This window comes from Mixophyes fleayi, chromosome 12, assembly GCF_038048845.1.
Source record: "Mixophyes fleayi isolate aMixFle1 chromosome 12, aMixFle1.hap1, whole genome shotgun sequence".
Taxonomy (NCBI): Eukaryota; Metazoa; Chordata; class Amphibia; order Anura; family Limnodynastidae; genus Mixophyes; species Mixophyes fleayi.
The window spans coordinates 85,291,682-85,311,100 of record NC_134413.1 but is presented as its reverse complement, the minus strand read 5'-3'; the positions used below and the strand labels follow the sequence as shown (position 1 = coordinate 85,311,100).

Sequence of the window (19,419 nt, the reverse complement as noted above, 5' to 3'; positions counted from 1 at the left end):
CGATGAAACACAGACGGGTTGCAGGTTGAAGACTGTAGTGCACGGAGGCAGCGGATAGGAATCAGCTAGCAGTCACGATGATGAAACACAGACGAGTTGCAGGTTGAAGCCTGTAGTGCACGGAGGCAGCGGATAGGAATCAGCTGGCAGTCACAATCATGAACAGGTGAGTGGATGTGGTTGAAGCCTGTAATGCACGGAGGCAGCGGATAGGCATCAGCTAACAGTCCCAATGATATATGGTAGAGTTGAAGTGATTAGAAGACTGTAGTGCACGGAGGCAGCGGATAGGAATCAGCTCACAGTCACGATGATATAGTAGATGGTAGAAGTGGTATGGGAACCACAGTAGCAGAAGTGGTTTGGAAACCACAGAGGTAGAAGTGGTTTGGAAACCACAGGAATCAGCAGGGCTGAATGAACAAGGAAACACAGGAACACCTTCAGAGACTCATGGGGAATGAGACTCCAAGATCAGGCAATGTGGTGATGACCACAGGTGCTTAATATAGGGAGGTTGCCTGATCTGCCAATTAAGTTAAAGGAACATACACTGGAGGTATAGAAAGGGCTGCGCATGCGCAGTCCCTCAGGATGGAGGACGGCCACGGTTCCTAAATGTCCGGGAAGAAGCACTCACAGTCCGGTGAGTGACAAGTCCCTTCTGGTCGTTAGAACCAGCTTCAGACACCTTAGGCGTTTTTGCCGCTTCCTAACCTGGACCCGACTTCCTGCAATATTCATGCTAATGACCCTAGCCCTTGTCAGAAACTGCTTGAAGCCTCAAAATGGTCACCCAATTAGGTATGGTCCATAAGTCCAGGGTCGGACTGGCCCGTCGGGGGTATCCTCCGATAAGCCCCGTCCATGATGGCCTGATGGCTCCCCTCTTCACTGGGGGCGGGTACCTTAAAAAAAAAAAAATACTCACATAATCGAGGCGCCGGCGTCCCTCCTCCCTACTCTCTGCTCCATTCACACTGAATGTAGGGCGTGACGTCATCACGCCCGACGTTCAGTGAGGAGCGGCGCAGAGATTAGTCGGCAAGAAGATAGAAGACAAGAAGAGAAAAAAAGAGAAGAAAGAATCCGATAGAATAGGTAAGTAAAGGAACGGAAGTAAGGGGGAGCAAAGGCAGTATGGCAGAGTGTGAAGGGGGAGCAAAGGCAACATGGCAGATTGTGAAGGGGGAGCAAAGGCAGCATGGCACAGGGTGATGAAGGGGGGCCAAAGTAGCATGGCAGAGTGTGAAGGGGGGCCAAAGCAGCATGGCAAAGTGTGAAGGGGGGGCCAAAGCAGCATGGCAGAGTGTGAAGGGGGGCCAAAGCAGCATGGCACAGGGTGATGAAGGGGGCCAAAGCAGCATGGCACAGGGTGATGAAGGTGGGCCAAAGCAGCATGGCACAGGGTGATGAAGGTGGGCCAAAGCAGCATGGCACAGGGTGATGAAGGGGGGCCAAAGCAGCATGGCACAGGGTGATGAAGGGGGGCCAAAGCAGCATGGCACAGGGTGATGAAGGGGGGCCAAAGCAGCATGGCACAGGGTGATGAAGGTGGGCCAAAGCAGCATGGCACAGGGTGATGAAGGGGGGCCAAAGCAGCATGGCACAGGGTGATGAAGGGGGGCCAAAGCAGCATGGCACAGGGTGATGAAGGGGGGCCAAAGCAGCATGGCACAGGGTGATGAAGGGGGGCCAAAGCAGCATGGCACAGGGTGATGAAGGGGGGCCAAAGCAGCATGGCACAGGGTGATGAAGGGGGGCCAAAGCAGCATGGCACAGGGTGATGAAGGGGGGCCAAAGCAGCATGGCACAGGGTGATGAAGGGGGGCCAAAGCAGCATGGCACAGGGTGATGAAGGGGGGCCAAAGCAGCATGGCACAGGGTGATGAAGGGGGGCCAAAGCAGCATGGCACAGGGTGATGAAAGGGGCGGCCAGGAGAAGGGGGGAGCAAAGGCAGCATGGAGGGAACAGTGGGATCATAAGGGGGCACAGCATGGTGATGAAGGGGCACAGTAATGTGTGTGTGTGTGTGTGGTAGGTGGTGGCTAACTAATGCGTGCTAATATGTTTGTGGGGTGATGATGGGACAATTTAATTTTATAGTGGGGACTATTAATTTAAGATGGGGTGGTTTGGGGGCTATTAATTGAGGAACTGAGTTTGAGGAGCATGAGGTCTATTTATTAAATGTGAATATTTAATGACAGTGACGGTTACAGGAAATAGGTATATTAATTATAAGTAAATGCTATTAATTTATTGACGGGGCTTTGGAGGGAGGAAAATAGGTTTATTTTTTAAATGGGAATACTATTATTTTAATGTTGGGGCTGGAGGAAGGCCTAAGTATTAATTGTGGGTCCTAGTGATTTAACGCCAGGGCTGGTTGGAATTTTCTAAATGTACCCATTTTTTTTTCCAAGTAGGGCCCCCAACATTCCAGGATCCAGACAAGTCGCAACTAAAGAAACCAGCAGCCACAGGTGGTAAAAGTGGCAAGAACAGGTAGGACAGTCTGTCAAATGTTCTGAATCTAGTGGGACAATCCCAATTTTTGGTGACTGTTCTGCCCAATCTAAGGAGCAGGTCAAGTGTTTATATACACACTGCATTCTTTATATACTACACTATGATGCTAGCTGTCCTTTGTGGGCTGACCACTCCCCCTCTAGTATCTGGTCTCGCCTCTATGATGGCTCACCACACCCCCTCTGGTGGAGCCCTAGCATTGCAGTCCCCCAGTGGGCCCTTCATGTCCCAGTCCGACACTGCATAAGTCTACAGGCTCGGAGGAGGATTACAGGTATATAGCAGCAAAGTGAGAACTAAGCCTTCACTTTACTGCCAAAGTCCCTCAGATGGCTAAATCAGGGCTTCTATGAAAAAGAAGACAAGGATTTCAGGCAAAGCAATGTTCTTACTAGAGATGGGCGGGTCCGGTTCCCCGAAAACCGAGCCCACCCGAACTCTGGGTATCCGAGTACCGAGCGCTGCTCTCCCGAACGTCATCGTGAGTTCGTCAGATCTCGGGGATCGGTTCTCGCGATACTTCAAGATTATAAATACACGCCTCCACAGCAATCCATCGCCATTTGACAGAGGGAGAGAGCAGGGTGTAGTCACAGGCTGATTAGAGCAGGGACAGAGAATCCAATATTCTGATTCCAATTGTAACAAAAATTGCTAGAGAAGAGAGGAGGATAGAGGTTTTCTATTTTCAATATTTGGCACTCCCCAGGGCTTTTGGGGTGTCCCCCATAATTGTGCATAAATATTTCTGGCTGTCAAAATTACTATCTGCCAGCAGTATCTACCAACTAATTTTTAGCACTCCCCAGTGCTTTTGGGGTGTCCCCCATAATTGTGCACAAATATTTCTGGCTGTCAAAATTACTATCTGTCAGCAGTATCTACCAACTAATTTTTAGCACTCCCCAGTGCTTTGGGCTCAGAATGGATTCAAAGCATTCCACATATGATCAGAATGAGCAACCAGGTTCTGTCACCAGTCCTGATGTTAGTGTTCCCAGTACGTCATCTGGGCAAGGCGATGTCAAACTACACAGTGTTTCGAAATCAGTCCAAAAAACAAAAATTTACTGTGTTGAAGCGAAAAAGAAGTGTTACTGAGCAAAAGTTAAGTGCCGATAAAAATAAAATTGGCAACATGCCATTCTACACACGCAGTGGCAAAGAGAGAATGAGGCCTTCACCTTTGGCTATTAGTGGCAGATCCCAAAAAGTTACAGAGCCTACAATTGGTGCACAACTACTGTTACGCGTCAAAGCCGAGCTGCAAGATAACAGTAAGGCATTAAAGGATAATGTATGCTCTGATTCAGAAATTACACCAATCCCTGTGGAGAGTCCAACCAACAGTGGGATGTCTAATCGTGAGCATTTTGCTGATGTGTGCCTTAATAGCACGAGTGTAGCCGGTGATACACAAATTGAAGATGCCACTTTGGAATTAGAAGAGGATGAGGGGGAGATTTGTTTAGGCGACGAGGGCGCTAATGAGGATGTTGATGAGGATGAGGTTGTTAGTGTAAGTCCTGCACCAGTGGCAGCAGTTCTGGCACGTGACAAGAAAAAGGCCATTGTCATGCCTGGGCATAAAACAAAAAAATCCACTTCTTATGTGTGGAATTATTTCTCCCCAAATCCAGACAACAATTGTATAGCCATTTGTAGTGTATGTCAAGCCACAGTCAGTCGAGGGAGGGACCTTAACCATCTTGGAACCTCGTCTATGTTACGCCATTTAACAAGAGTTCATGGCAAAGTGTTGAGGAAAGCTGAAGGTTCTTCCCAAAAAATTACAAGCACTCCATCATCAGCTAAGACCCTCCGCTCACCGACATCCCGACGGCTACAAAATACATCCACCACACCATTCTCATCAATATCCTCAGTAGCGCTCGGAGTTAGCCCGGCATCCCACTTAAGGCTGGATGACTCCGGCACTATTATTGATTCCTCTGAAGAAAGCGTTAGTCCCACTGCTGCTGCTGCTGCTGCTGGGGGTGAATCGTCAGCCCAGAGGCAGGTCAAGAAAATGAGCAGTCCTACATTTCAGCAATTAACTGTGAAACAATCATTTGCGAGGGGAAGCAAATATGACAGCAGTCACCCAGTCGCCAAGCGAATCACAGACGCCATGACTGCAATGTTAGTGTTAGATCTGCGTCCAATCTCCACAATAAACGCAGCTGGTTTTTTACATTTAATTGAGGTTTTGTGTCCGCGTTACAGAATTCCATCGCAACACCAATTCTCCCGTAAAGCAATTACACAACTATACCAAAAAGTGTGTACAAATGTAGAGATTGCGCTGAAAAATTCCATTCTGCCCACTGTCCACTTAACCACAGATATGTGGACAAGTGGAAGTGGGCAAACCAAAGACTATATGACTGTGACAGCCCACTGGGTTGGTCATTCACCTTCACCAGCAAGAACAGCAGCAGCATGTACACCACTACGTAACATTTGTCACAGAGAGGCCACTCTTTGTATCACCGGCTTCACTAACAGGCATACAGCTGACAATTTGTTACGCAAACTGAGAGATGCGATTGATACATGGCTTATACCACTTGGACTCTCCCCAGGGTATGTCATTTCTGATAACGCCAACAATATAGTGCGAGCATTACAGCTGGGTGATTTCCAGCACATTCCCTGTTTTGCTCACACCATCAACTTGGTGGTGCAGAGCTTCCTACAAAATAACCGTGAGGTGCAGGAGATGCTTTCGGTGACCCGTAAAATTTCAGGCCATTTCAGGCATTCTGCCACAGCATGTAGGAGATTACAGCAGCTCCAAGAGCAGTTTAACTTGCCCTGCCACCAACTTAAGCAAGAGGTGGTAACTAGGTGGAATTCCACCCTGTACATGCTTCAGAGGATGGAGGAACAGCGCAAAGCCATCCAAGCATATTGCACAAGCCATGACATTGGGAAAGGAGGGGGGATGAATTTCACTCTTGCACAGTGGGGAATCCTTTCAGTGCTGTGCAAGGTGCTGAAACCATTTGAAGTTGTGACGTGTGAGGTGAGTGCAGACTCTGCTAGTTTGAGCCAAGTCATTCCTTTAATTAGACTATTGGAAAAGCAGCTTGAGAAAATGAAGGAGGAGCTGAAAGCAAGCAATTCAGCAAAGTATGTTGGCCTTGTCGATCAAGTACTTAATTCTCTTCACAATGATCCTCGAGTTATTAAGATCTTGAACTCGGATCAGTACGTTTTGGCCACTGTGCTTGATCCAAGGTTTAAGACCTACATTGAGTCTTTACTTGTAAATGAGCGAGATGTGAACTTTTGCAAGGAGCTATTGCTCAGCAAGTTGGCCACTGAACTGGGCCTCGGCTTGACGACGTGTCCTCCTTCACTTTCTCAAGCTGCTGCTGCTTGTAAAAAATTAAATTTCCCAAAAAGAAGCAGGGAAGATGCAGGGGGCATACCAGAACAATTTAACATCTGGGCTGGTTTGAAGGATTTTTCAAAAAAATGTGTCACATTGCCCATAACTCCATCCAATACGAGTATAAACATGCAAAGGATGGTGGAGGATTACTTTCAAGAGGTAGTTGATATGGAAATGTCAGACAGTCCCTTTCCTTACTGGGAAGAAAAGCAGGCCATTTGGAAACCCATGTATAAACTTGCTTTGCAATACCTAAGCTGCCCACTCTCCAGTGTGTACTCTTAACGAGTGTTCAGCACAGCAGGAAACTTAGTCAGTGATCACCGTAGAAGGTTACTTCCCAAAAATGTGGAGAAAATGATGTTTATAAAAATGAACTACATCTTCCACGAGGAAGCCTTCACCATCCAAGACATCCAAGCACTGACTGTTCTCTAATGGCGGATTCAAGCGGCGATGAATTGATAGTCTGTGATGATGACGTACACACTGATGAGGGTGAGGATGAAGCTGAAGATGATGACGATAACATCTTTTTAAAACTTTCTATGTAAGTGTAGGGTGCAATCTACCCCCAAAGAGGAAAGGGACTTGGGGCATTTCCATATCACGTACCATCTTGAAAGGCTGCTGTTAGGGCAATTTATCCTTAAGGGTAGGGTGTCATAGACAGAGTGACCCTAAACTGGCTTTGTCCATTTTTCATAATATTGTACAGTCTATAACGGCTGAATTTTTTTGTATTTTCGACAAGTGGAGGGGGGCCTAGAGAGACAGAAAGCAAACTGCCTTTTTCCATTTCTTTACATATTTAACTAGAACTGTAGGGTGTAATATACATCCAAAGATGATGGCTGCATTGCCAATATGCATAGATGGAAAGGAAGACAATCTGTTTTGTGTGTAGAATAAATGAAGGCCTACCTACCAGGAATTAAACTGTTTTTTGGATGATTTATTACCTCTACAATTAGATTACTTATCTATGAAACAGTTGGAGCACTAAATTGGGTTATTTTAGGCCCAAAAACATTGATTTTACAACAAAATAGCAAAACAAAACCAAACAAAACCAAAACCAAAACACGCAATGGCAGCTTTGCAAAACCAAAACACGACGGTAATCCAGATCGAAAACCGAATACAAAACCAAAACACGGGGGTCAGTGACCATCTCTAGTTCTTACTATTAAATCCAGATTACAGAGGAGTTCTTGAACTGTAGAATTGGTTGTTACTAATGTGTACTGTACATACAATCTGGTTTTATTTTTTCTCTTACATGTTCTGTGCTCTAGTGCATACGCGATGTTTTTATTACAAAGACGATACCGTGACAGTCATCAGTTGGCACTTACACCTGCCCTGTAGCTGGTGCAAATGATAGCGCTTAAAAAAAACATTCGTACAAGATGCCCAGAGCTTGAATTGGCTGCATCCGCATTGACATGCCCTCGGCAGGCCCTTAATGTGCATTACCTAGGTTTATCTGCCTCTTCCCCTTTAAGTAGTAGGCAGTAGTAAGTGTCTCTCGGTTTACCATGAATTGCATGCAATTGCGTGCATGGGAGTAAAGTCTGTTTCTGAGCATGCACAGAGCAATGTTACCATAAGAGACCTTCTGAAGATAAATTAGGCCCTCTATGCTCAATCATCATCATCAGAAACAAAGTCCCCAGGACTCGCCCGATAGGTCAATTGGTTCCATTGACCTTTCCTGTAAAACCTTGGACACATTTGTTCATGGACTTTATTGTTGATTTGCCACCTTCTACAGGACACAATACTATTTGGGTTGTGGTAGACCGTTTCAGCAAAATGGCACATTTCATTCCATTAACCAGGCTTCCTACAGCTCGAGATCTGGCCATTCTCTTCATTCACAACATATTTTCCGGCCCCATGGACTTCCTTCCGATATGGTTTCTGATCGTGGTTCACAATTCATAGCGCAGTTCTGGAAATCCTTCTGTACCCTTCTCGGAATCCGGATAAGTCTGTCATTTGCATACCACCCTCAGTCTAATGGGCAAACTGAAAGGGTTAACCAGTCACTGGAACAGTTCCTCCGATGTTATACTTCAGAATTCCATGACAACTGGTCCTCTTTGCTGCCCTGGGCAGAGTTTGCCTACAATAAGTCATCTCATTCAGCTACTCAAACTTCCCCGTTCTACTGTAATTTCAGTTTCCATCCCAGGTCTAATTCTCTATATTCTCTCAAATCTGCTGGTATTCCGGAGATTCATTCCACAGCTGCTGATCTGAAGGTAATTTGGAGGAAAGTTCAGTCCTCCTTGAAGAAGTCCTCAGTGTCGGGCAAAAAAAAATTCCGGATCGCCACCGTACCGCCTGCTCATTCAAAGTGGGCCAGAAAGTGTGGCTGTCAACTCGAAATATTAGGCTCAAACAGCCTTGTAAAAAACTGGGCCCTAAATTTATTGGTCCGTTCATGATCACCAAACAGATCAACCCGGTAGCTTTTAGATTGAAGATTCTTGGCTCACTAAAGATTTCCAAACACGTTTCATTGTTCATTACTTAAACCAGTATTATACCCGAGTCAATCCCAGCCGACAGGGCTTTCTGTGGGAAATAGGAACACACCACAAAAATTTGTGGTCCAGAAATTTCTTGACTCCAAAAAAGTGTAGGGGCAGGTACACTTCTTAGTACAATGGAAAAAACGTGGATTAGAGGAACGATCCTGGGTCCCGCGAAGACGACTATGTGCGCCTAAACAGTTGAAGGATTTCTTCAAAAAATTTCCAAAGAAACCTGGATGTCGGGGTCCCTCGACCCCTCCTCAAGGGGGGGGGTACTGTTACGAGCCGCGGCGGTGCCCAGCCGCCGCGACTCTCCTACCTGCGTCCCGGCAGTCGCTATGGCGACCGGGACGTCACTTCCGCCCATGACCCGGATGGACGCTTCAGCGCTGCGTCCCGGCGGTGAGAAGCCGGGCGCATGCGCTCAACAATATTACAACACCTGTGGGCTAATTAATCTAGGTGAGAGGGGGCTGAGGATTATCAGAGCCAGGCTCTGATTGGCTGGGCTTACTACTTAAGGCAATGAGGTCTGCTACCTCATTGCCGGTTATAGCTTCTGTGCTCCAGTCTGCTGACCTGCTTGTTCCTGTTCCTGTATTCTGATACTGCTACTGATTTCCCGTGTATGACCTTTGGCTTTGAATTGGACTTCGCTTGTGTTTCCTGTGACCCTGATTTCTGGCCTGTTTACCGTTTCTGCTATCCGCCTGTGACCCCTGACCTCAGCTTGTTTACCGATACTGTTGTCTGCTGCCGGCCCTTGACCTCTGCGTGGACCTCACTCCGCTTGCCTGGGTTCTCCCCAGCTGGTACACACTTTACGACCCTCTGTCAGTCTGCGGCCCAGTCTGTCCCCACCATCAGGGGCTCCAGTGAACACCTGATTGGCAGAGTAGATTCCAGGTTGTGTTGTGCCGGCTGGAGGGGTTCCTAACACCTACACTAAGATCTCCCGGTTTTCAAAAAGCCAGCCTTATCAGCGACATTACTAAAGTTTCAGTCTCTAAGAGCCCCCTTGCCCTTCCTTCTCAGTTCTCAATTGGAGGAGCTGGATAAGCACCCTGATAAAGTTTTCATGCATATCCCATAGTTGCCTACTCTCCCGGAATGTCAGGGAGACTCCTGAATTTTTGGGAGTTCTCTTGGCTCCCAGGAGAGCCGTGCAACGTCCCACATCCTGCCCTCTTTGTTGGTGAAGTGGGGTGGGTCTAAATGTGTCATCCCAGCCCCACCACTGTAGTGATAGGCTGATACTGGTAAAGTTTGACAGCGGCAGGGCCTAACTACGGGAGTCACGTGGTCACCCCCTCCTGGAGATCATGCTGCAAAGTTGGCAAGTATGGCATATCCTCAATGTGGGCAGATGTTTGGTGTAAGTCATTGTAAGCACCCGAAGACACCATCCTGGAAGCAGCTCCTCAACAAAATCTGGTACTATGGAGAAAGTTTCTGCATACTTAAGTAACAAATCTCACAAATACAACCAAATCTGGTGCAATTGGTTCATTTATAATAGCCTATCTCCATAAGGTGATCCTTTCCAAAGTCTTTCTTACCTTCTACTGTAGTTATACTTAAGCATTAGTCTCTATAAATGACCCAGGCACACACACATGCTCTTCATAAAAAATGGCAGCCACTAGGTCTGTTTATAACCTGACACTTTCCCACATTGTCAGAGCTGAAAGCCCCAGGATATAAATAAGCTTAGTGGCTGTCATTTTTTCATTATGCAACAGGAACTCCTGCAGCCAGGAGCCAGTGTTCATCGTCTGTGAGAGGTTTTTTTTTATGTTTCCAAGCATGTTGAAGTGGATTATTTTGATTATTCAAACTGGAAGAAAAGAATTTTTTTTTGCCAACCTGGGATAAATTTTGTATTTTTTTGGACAATCACGGACCTTTGGAATTAATTTCATTAGTTATATTTTGAAAGCTTGGAAGTTTGGAATCACTACAGATGAAGAACTTGGTGGTTGGTGAGTATTACTGTTTTTTTTTATTTATTTTAAATACATTTATTTGTCAAACGAGGTGTGTGGCTTATTGAAATTTTATGTTGGTGCACTACAGGTCCCGGCGGTTCGCCAAGTGCCAGCATGCCCTGGAAGCCATGGCTATGCTGGTGCTTGTAGTACTAAAAGCTACAGCATGCCCAAACTGTTACTGGCAGCTATTGGGCCTTGATGGGACCTGTAGTGTGCCAACACAAAATGGTTTGTTTACAATAAAAATATATTTTATTACCCCACATCCACTGCCCAGGAGTGTGGGAAGAGCCCCAGTGCTTTTAACATGGGGCTGGGTACCACAAAGGGGGGTCTGTTTTTGTTTTTTGAAGACTCCATCTCCCTAGGGAATCCAGCTCTGTGCTGACCAGCCTGGGGCTGGTTGTCATTATGGCAGGAGGACCCCCCACTGTGGAGGCACCCCACACTCCCCCCCCTCCCCGATTTAGCTAGTACCAGCCCAGACAGGCAGCACTAAGGTTAATCTGGGTGGGGAAGGTGGGGGGGGGGGGCACTGTTTGTTAGTTATATACTGTATTGTGCCGCCGGACCTACTGGCAGTACTAGGGTTAATGTGTTTTGGGGGGTAGTGTTAATGATTGCTTCTGTAATGCCAGCATTGCCCATTGAATGTCGATGTGGTGACTGTCAACATTACTACTGTAGACAGTCACAATGTCACCATTTTAAACATGTGGCAGAATGAATGTGTCGACATATTCACAGTAGTACAATAGTAACCACCCATACACAACACATATATACACACAAGTTAACCCGTGCATGATACTCATGCATTCTAGTCAAATCAAGCTACTTAAGGTGTTAAAAAGGTTCTTGTCATGCATTTGGGCCATAGCCCAGGCCTCCTCAGGGGAAGAGCGTTACTTCCCGACGTAAGCGCCCTTTTTTAACGTGGTTTTGTCCACATGTCACCACCTCATCATTCTTCTCCATCACCTCATCCTTCATTTTCATCCCACATCTATCCAGATGTCTATCCAGACACAGGGATCTCTCTCAGCGGTCCTGAGTATCACACTCCTCTCGCTCTGTCACCCCCGGCAACGACCAACCACTCCCCACTGTCACCCCTGGCAACCACCAACCACTCCCAACTGTCACCCCCAGCAACCACCAACCACTCCCCACTGTCACCCCCGGCAACATCCAACCACTCCCAACTGTCACTTCTCCTTCAAGTAATATATACATATTTTTTTAAATCTTTATAAACACTTTTAACAATTAACAAATTAAATTAAATTAAAAACATCTTAGTATACCAAATTTCAGCCCTTTCTGAATTTTTTTCCCCACACACACTAAGAATTTAGTAGGTCAGTGTATAACTCCGCCCAGCAGGTGGCGCTGCAGCTTGGTTTTATTTTTTCCACACACACACACACACACAGACAGACTAACACACGCCACTAAGCATTTATAATATAGATTTTTACACTATTAATTAACTTGCTGGCTCTGCATCACCCATACACTAAATAGTCGTTCAATTTAATTAAACAGACCTCTTTAACCCATGCAATGCCTCAGCACTGAGTATTACTTTTTCGGCGCTGCAGTGCACATTCCTAATACATGTATTTTTGTAACATATAATCTAAAATAATATATTTTAATCAATAATTTCCTAGCACCGATAAATTAACCCCTCCAGAGCCGGAGCACATTTAAAGACACTGCGTCCGGCCACAACCCACGTCACTTATTCTGTACCACTGCTTGTGCAGGTGCTCCCACTTTGGATACTGACAACGCTCATTATACTGTATTTAAAAACATAAATAAAATCCTTAAAAATGAAAACACACCTGATTGTTTCATGGGGTTGCTGAGTTCAATCAGTACAATGCTTTACAGATCTGTCTTTATGGTAAGACCTTGACAGAAAGACAGTGCTCAGATAAAGTGCTGAAACATATCTGCTATAGAGCCAGTGACAGATTCTGTAACGTTAAACTGAACACAGAAAGCAGCTTCCTTATTAAGATCACGGCCCCTTTGGATACTGATAGCTCCGTGTAGAGCTCCTCTGGAAGGTAAATGTGACTGCAGGTGAGCAGAGCCAACATGGAGAGTAGACCCAAGTCAGCTAGTGCCTAGATCCAAGCCCAGGGGATCAGCACATGGCATCATAAGCTGTCAGCCTAGTGACAGAGAGGGAGGCTGAGGAGAGATCTTTACTCTTCTATTAGGACTAAGCTTGTATAGAGACTGCTATAATAAAGGTCATCATGAGAGATAGTCTGGTGCCCAATACAGAAGACTGTGCTGTTATTTCAGCCAGCACAGACCACTACATATACATGATGATATCCTAGCATATAGTTATGGGAATGTCCAATCAGAAACCTCAGAGAAATATCATTTCTCCATAAAATTAAACACAAATTAAAAGTGCCCTCAGTTATATCTATCTATCTATCTATCTAATATCTATATATCTATCTATCTCCTATCTATCTCATATCTATCCCTATTCATATGTATCTATCTAAATCATATCTATCTCATATCTATCTATCTATATCATATCTATCTATCTATATCATATCTATCTATCTCCTATCTATCTCATATCTATCTCTATTCATATCTATCTATCTATCTCATATCATATCTATCTATCTATCTATCTATATCATATCTATCTATCTATCTCCTATCTATCTCATATTTATCTATTCCTATTCATATGTATCTATCTATCTATCTCATATCTATCTATATATATCATATCTATCTATATATATCATATCTATCTATATATATCATATCTATCTATCTATCTATCTAATATCTATCTATCTAATATCTATCTGTCTATCTAATATCTATCTATTCCTATTCATATATATCTATCTCTCATATCTATCCCTATTCATATCTATCTATCTATCTCTATTCATATCACCATCATCAACATTTATATATATATATAGCGCCAGCAAAGTCCGTAGAGCTTTACAATTGTATCTATATCATATCTATCTATATCATATCTATATATCTATATCATATCTATCTATATATCTATATCTATATCATATCTATCTATATCTATCTATATATCTATATCTATATCATATCTATCTATATCATATCTATCTATATCTATCTATATATCTATATCATATCTATCTATATCTATCTATATATCTATATCATATCTATCTATATCTATCTATATATCTATATCATATCTATCTATATCATAGCTATCTATATCTATCTATATATCTATCTATATATCTATCTATATCTATCTATATATCTATATCATATCTATCTATATCTATCTATATATCTATATCATATCTATCTATATCTATCTATATATCTATATCATATCTATCTATATCATATCTATCTATATCATATCTATCTATATCATATCTATATCTATCTATCTATATCATATCTATCTATATCATATCTATCTATATCATATCTATCTATATCATATCTATCTCATATCTATCTATCTCATATCTATCTATCTCATATCTATCTATCTCATATCTATCTATCTCATATCTATCTATCTCATATCTATCTATCTCATATCTATCTATCTCATATCTATCTATATCTATCTATATCATATCTATCTATCTATATCTATCTATCTCATATCTATCTATCTATATCTATCTATCTCATATCTATCTATATCTATCTATCTATATCTATCTATATCTATCTATCTATCTCATATCTATCTATCTCATATCTATCTATCTCATATCTATCTATATCATATCTATCTATCTCATATCTATCTATCTCATATCTATCTATATCTATCTATCTATCTCATATCTATCTATCTCATATCTATCTATCTCATATCTATCTATATCATATCTATCTATATCATATCTATCTATATCATATCTATCTATATCATATCTATCTATATCATATCTATATCTATCTATCTATCTATCTATCTATCTATATCATATATCTGTCTATGTATCTGTCTCATACCTATCTATCTATATCATATATCTGTCTATGTATCTATCTCATATCTATCTATCTATATCATATATCTGTCTATGTATCTGTCTCATATCTATCTATCTATATCATACATCTGTCTATCTATCTATCTATATCATATATCTGTCTATGTATCTATCTATCTATATCATATATCTGTCTATGTATCTGTCTCATATCTATCTATCTATATCATATATCTGTCTATCTATCTCATATCTATCTATCTATATCATATATCTGTCTATGTATCTGTCTCATATCTATCTATCTATATCATATATCTGTCTATGTATCTGTCTCATATCTATCTATCTATATCATATATCTGTCTATGTATCTATCTCATATCTATCTATCTATATCATATATCTGTCTATGTATCTATCTCATATCTATCTATCTATATCATATATTTATCTATCTATCTCATATCTATCTATCTATATCATATATCTATCTATATCATATCTATCTATATCATATCTATCTATATCATATCTATCTATATCTATCTATATATCTATATCATATCTATCTATATCATATCTATCTATATATCTATATCATATCTATCTATATCATATCTATCTATATCATATCTATCTATATCATATCTATCTATATCATATCTATCTATATCATATCTATCTATATCATATCTATCTATATCTATATATCTATATCATATCTATCTATATCTATCTATATATCTATATCATATCTATCTATATCATATCTATCTATATCTATCTATATATCTATATCATATCTATCTATATCTATCTATATATCTATATCATATCTATCTATATCTATCTATATATCTATATCATATCTATCTATATCTATCTATATATCTATATCATATCTATCTATATCTATCTATATATCTATATCATATCTATCTATATCATATCTATCTATATCATATCTATCTATATCATATCTATCTATATCATATCTATCTATATCATATCTATCTATATCATATCTATCTATATCTATCTATCTATATCATATCTATCTATATCATATCTATCTATATCATATCTATCTATATCATATCTATCTATATCATATCTATCTATATCATATATCTGTCTATCTATCTATCTATCTCATATCTATCTATATATCTATCTCATATCTATCAATCTATCTCATATCTATCTAACTATCCCTATTCATATCTATCTCTATTCATATCACCATCATCAACATTTATTTATATAGCGCCAGCAAATTCCGTAGAGCTTTACAATTGTATCTATATCATATCTATATATCTAATATCTATCTATCTATCTCATATCTATCTATCTCATATCTATCTATATATATATATATATATATATCATATCTATCTATATCTTATCTATATCATATCTATCTATATCATATCTATCTATATCATATCTATCTATATCATATCTATCTATATCATATCTATCTATATCATATCTATCTATATCATATCTATCTATCTATCTATATCATATCTATCTATATATATATATATATATATATATATATATATCTCATATCTATCTATCTCATATCTAATTATATATCTAATATCTATCTATATATCTATCTATATATTTAATATCTATCTATATATCTATCTATCTATCTCATATCTATCTATCTCATATCTATCTATATATCTAATATCTGTCTATGTATCTGTCAGTTAGTTTATCTGTCTATTTCTCATGTGTTCCATATATTCTGATAGATTTATAAATTTATTTTTAAATGAACTGTGTATAAATTTGTGGAGGTTTAAACAAAATTTAGATCCTGAAAAAAGCTTAAATACTCTAAACTAGAACTGGTGGTTCATCTATTTATTCATATATTCAGGGTAATGTTATTGTTACATGTAAACATCATCATTATTTATAATAAATGTAGTAGCTTTTTCTTCATGTCACTAATTCGGTCAATTACGTACAATGCATACAAACATTAATATCTTGTACATGTACCTACAGTTATCAGCTTGCACAATGACTTACCTTTTTGACAGATATTGTGGTAGCTGTCCGACTGCAAATGACATATAACTAAGATTTTGTTTAGTCAGTTTTGTGTAGATAACCTTATATCTTCATATATAGAATTTCCTGTTGAGCAATGTTTCCTGTAGTTAAAGCATTTAAAGAAAGAAAAAAAAGAGAGGGGGTTAGGTTCCTTTTTTAAATCGCTCATCAAGCCACCGGTCTGTAGGTGGTAAATAGGTCTGTACGTGAGTGACCTTGCGCAATCTTCATAGCGCGCCTGATTCATTAGCGATCGGATCTTGTGCTTAAGTTACAATCAGTATTTTACGAACAAACGGGGAGATAAGAAATTGTCAATTCAATAAGGAATGGAAAGTTGAAAAGCACGCCCACCTTCAGTCCTTTACGCAACGGAATATAAGATGCATCGGATCTTAAGCTCATCTTATAATACGCATCGCAACTTCCGCGTGCTACGTAACGACAAGGGTGGGAGGTGCTAAAGGTTTGTTTACCAAATGTTTAAACACACTCGGGAGTGTATAAGCCAGCACAGTTGTAACCTAATTATTCATTGTAACACTTACAAGTTTATAGAACCTTGGACAAATGATTTGGATTTGTTTTGAATTAGTACTAAAAGTATTAATTTTTTTCCTCCTTCTAAAAATATAACATCTAATTAGTGTCCGATTAGGAAAACATTTTACAGAAGGTATTTGGGTAAGGCCTTGTAACCTGTGAAAATCACCTTTGGACAACTGTGAGCATTGTCCCCAAACATGGCGTCCCACTCTTTTTGCAATAGAACTTATCTCCTACTGTAATGGTATAAATGTCTGTAAAATAAGGTCAGCAAGTAGCCTTAGTGAGTAGCACTTCTGCCTCCCTGCACTGGGGCCATGAGTTTGCATCCCGAACATGGCTTGTTGGTCTGGAGTTTGGGCCTCAATCATTAAGTAAAGTAAATGTAGCACCCTAAAATCAGGGCCCTGGGGTCTAAGTACGTGGCATTAATTAGGGATTTTACATTTCAAATACGGATACACATTCATATTTGGGGTAAGCCACCTCCTTGGCAAAAACTAAACTGTGAAACTATTCTTACAAATAAAGCAACTATTACAGTTTCACAGTATTTTATCTGATTAATAGAGAACTTACATCTTATGATCTAGTCTCTGAGCTCATGTACAAGCTGGGGTTGGCGCAGGCTAAGGTCGCTCCACCTATGCTGGAGCTGGACGACCGAGCGCCTGCTGTTGAAACGCATCATTATATTCCGGCGCACCCTCCGGTACTCACCCAATTTGAGCTCATTGCTCACATACTGTCCCGACGACAAGCTGTCCATACCCTCGGTCAGTACTCTGAGCTCACGTCTCGTAAAGCTCTTCATCTCTCAAACCAGTACTCTGCTCTGTGATTGGTTCTCAGAGCACCTGCGTCCATGCTTAGGTTACTCTTTACAACATGTCTGCTTGTCATCCATTCCTCGTATCCTAGCAAACAGGGGGCGGCCCAAAGGGAATTGTACTCCGCTATACGCAATTACAGGCACTTGATTTAGAACTGCTAGTTTTTGGCAAAGCTGAGTTGTAAATGTAAGTGTAGAAATAAAGTGGAACAGTTTAAGGTAACTACGAGAAGAAGCATACAGTCATTTATTTATGGTTTAAAATGTGTCTAATTTAAAACATAACTTGCTGATATGGTTTTGATAATGTTCACAGGAACACATTTTTCCTGCCCTAATTTGCCTCATGAATCTGCTCCTCCTATCCTCATCACAAACTTTGACAAATTAAATTTTAACTAATACAGAGGGTATAGTGGTGTTATTTACAGTGAGTGTGATTGGAGGCTAGTAGGAGACTCTGGCATGAGGGACAAGAATGAACTACGTATAGCACATGATTTGCTTTAGCTATCGTTGTGACATCTATGAGGCAAATGCAGAAAGACTGGTTTTCAAACGATAATGCTGTAAGAACTAGGTGAGAAAATGCAATGTGCATTTAGATGTCCTCGGCCAAATAACCCCATTAGTACCACAACACTAGAGATGTACAATATTAAATTACAACATTTAGGCAAAAAATAATCCTTGTGAAATCTCAATAGAGAGTGTGAGGGAGAGTGTGCCAGAGGTGGGCACAGCGGTGGGTACAGTGGTGGGCACAGCGGTGGGTACAGCGGTGAGAACAGAGGTGGGAACAGAGGTGGGTACAGCGGTGAGAACAGAGGTGGGTACAGTGGTGGGTACAGTGGTGGGCACAGCGGTGGGTACAGCGGTGGGTACAGTGGTGGGCACAGCGGTGGGTACAGTGGTGGGTACAGTGGTGGGCACAGCGGTGGGTACAGCGGTGGGTACAGAGGTGGGTACAGAGATGGGTACAGAGGTGGGTACAGAGGTGGGTACAGAGGTGAGAACAGAGGTGGGTACAGAGGTGGGTACAGAGGTGGGTACAGCGGTGAGAACAGAGGTGGGTACAGAGGTGGGTACAGAGGTGAGAACAGAGGTGAGAACAGAGGTGGGTACAGAGGTGGGTACAGCGGTGAGAACAGAGGTGGGTACAGAGGTGGGTACAGAGGTGGGTACAGAGGTGAGAACAGAGGTGGGTACAGAGGTGAGAACAGAGGTGGGTACAGAGGTGGGTACAGCGGTGAGAACAGAGGTGGGTACAGAGGTGGGTACAGAGGTGGGTACAGCGGTGGGTACAGAGGTGGGTACAGAGGTGGGAACAGAGGTGGGTACAGAGGTGGGTACAGAGGTGGGTACAGAGGTGGGTACAGAGGTGGGTACAGCGGTGAGAACAGAGGTGGGTACAGAGGTGGGTACAGAGGTGAGAACAGAGGTGGGTACAGAGGTGGGTACAGAGGTGAGAAC

The 19,419-nt window shown here is 41.5% G+C and overlaps 1 protein-coding gene across 1 annotated transcript in view; it reads right to left on the bottom strand.

Moving 5' to 3' along the window:
* The window catches only part of LOC142109136 (C-X-C chemokine receptor type 6-like), a 34,129-nt gene extending 17,478 nt beyond the window's left edge, over window positions 1-16,651 (bottom strand). Inside the window, exon 1 of the mRNA XM_075193196.1 lies at window positions 16,545-16,651. The gene's annotated coding sequence lies outside the window, so the exon portion shown is untranslated. The remainder of the gene's footprint in view (window positions 1-16,544) is intronic.
* Between the last annotated feature and the right edge of the window lie 2,768 nt (window positions 16,652-19,419).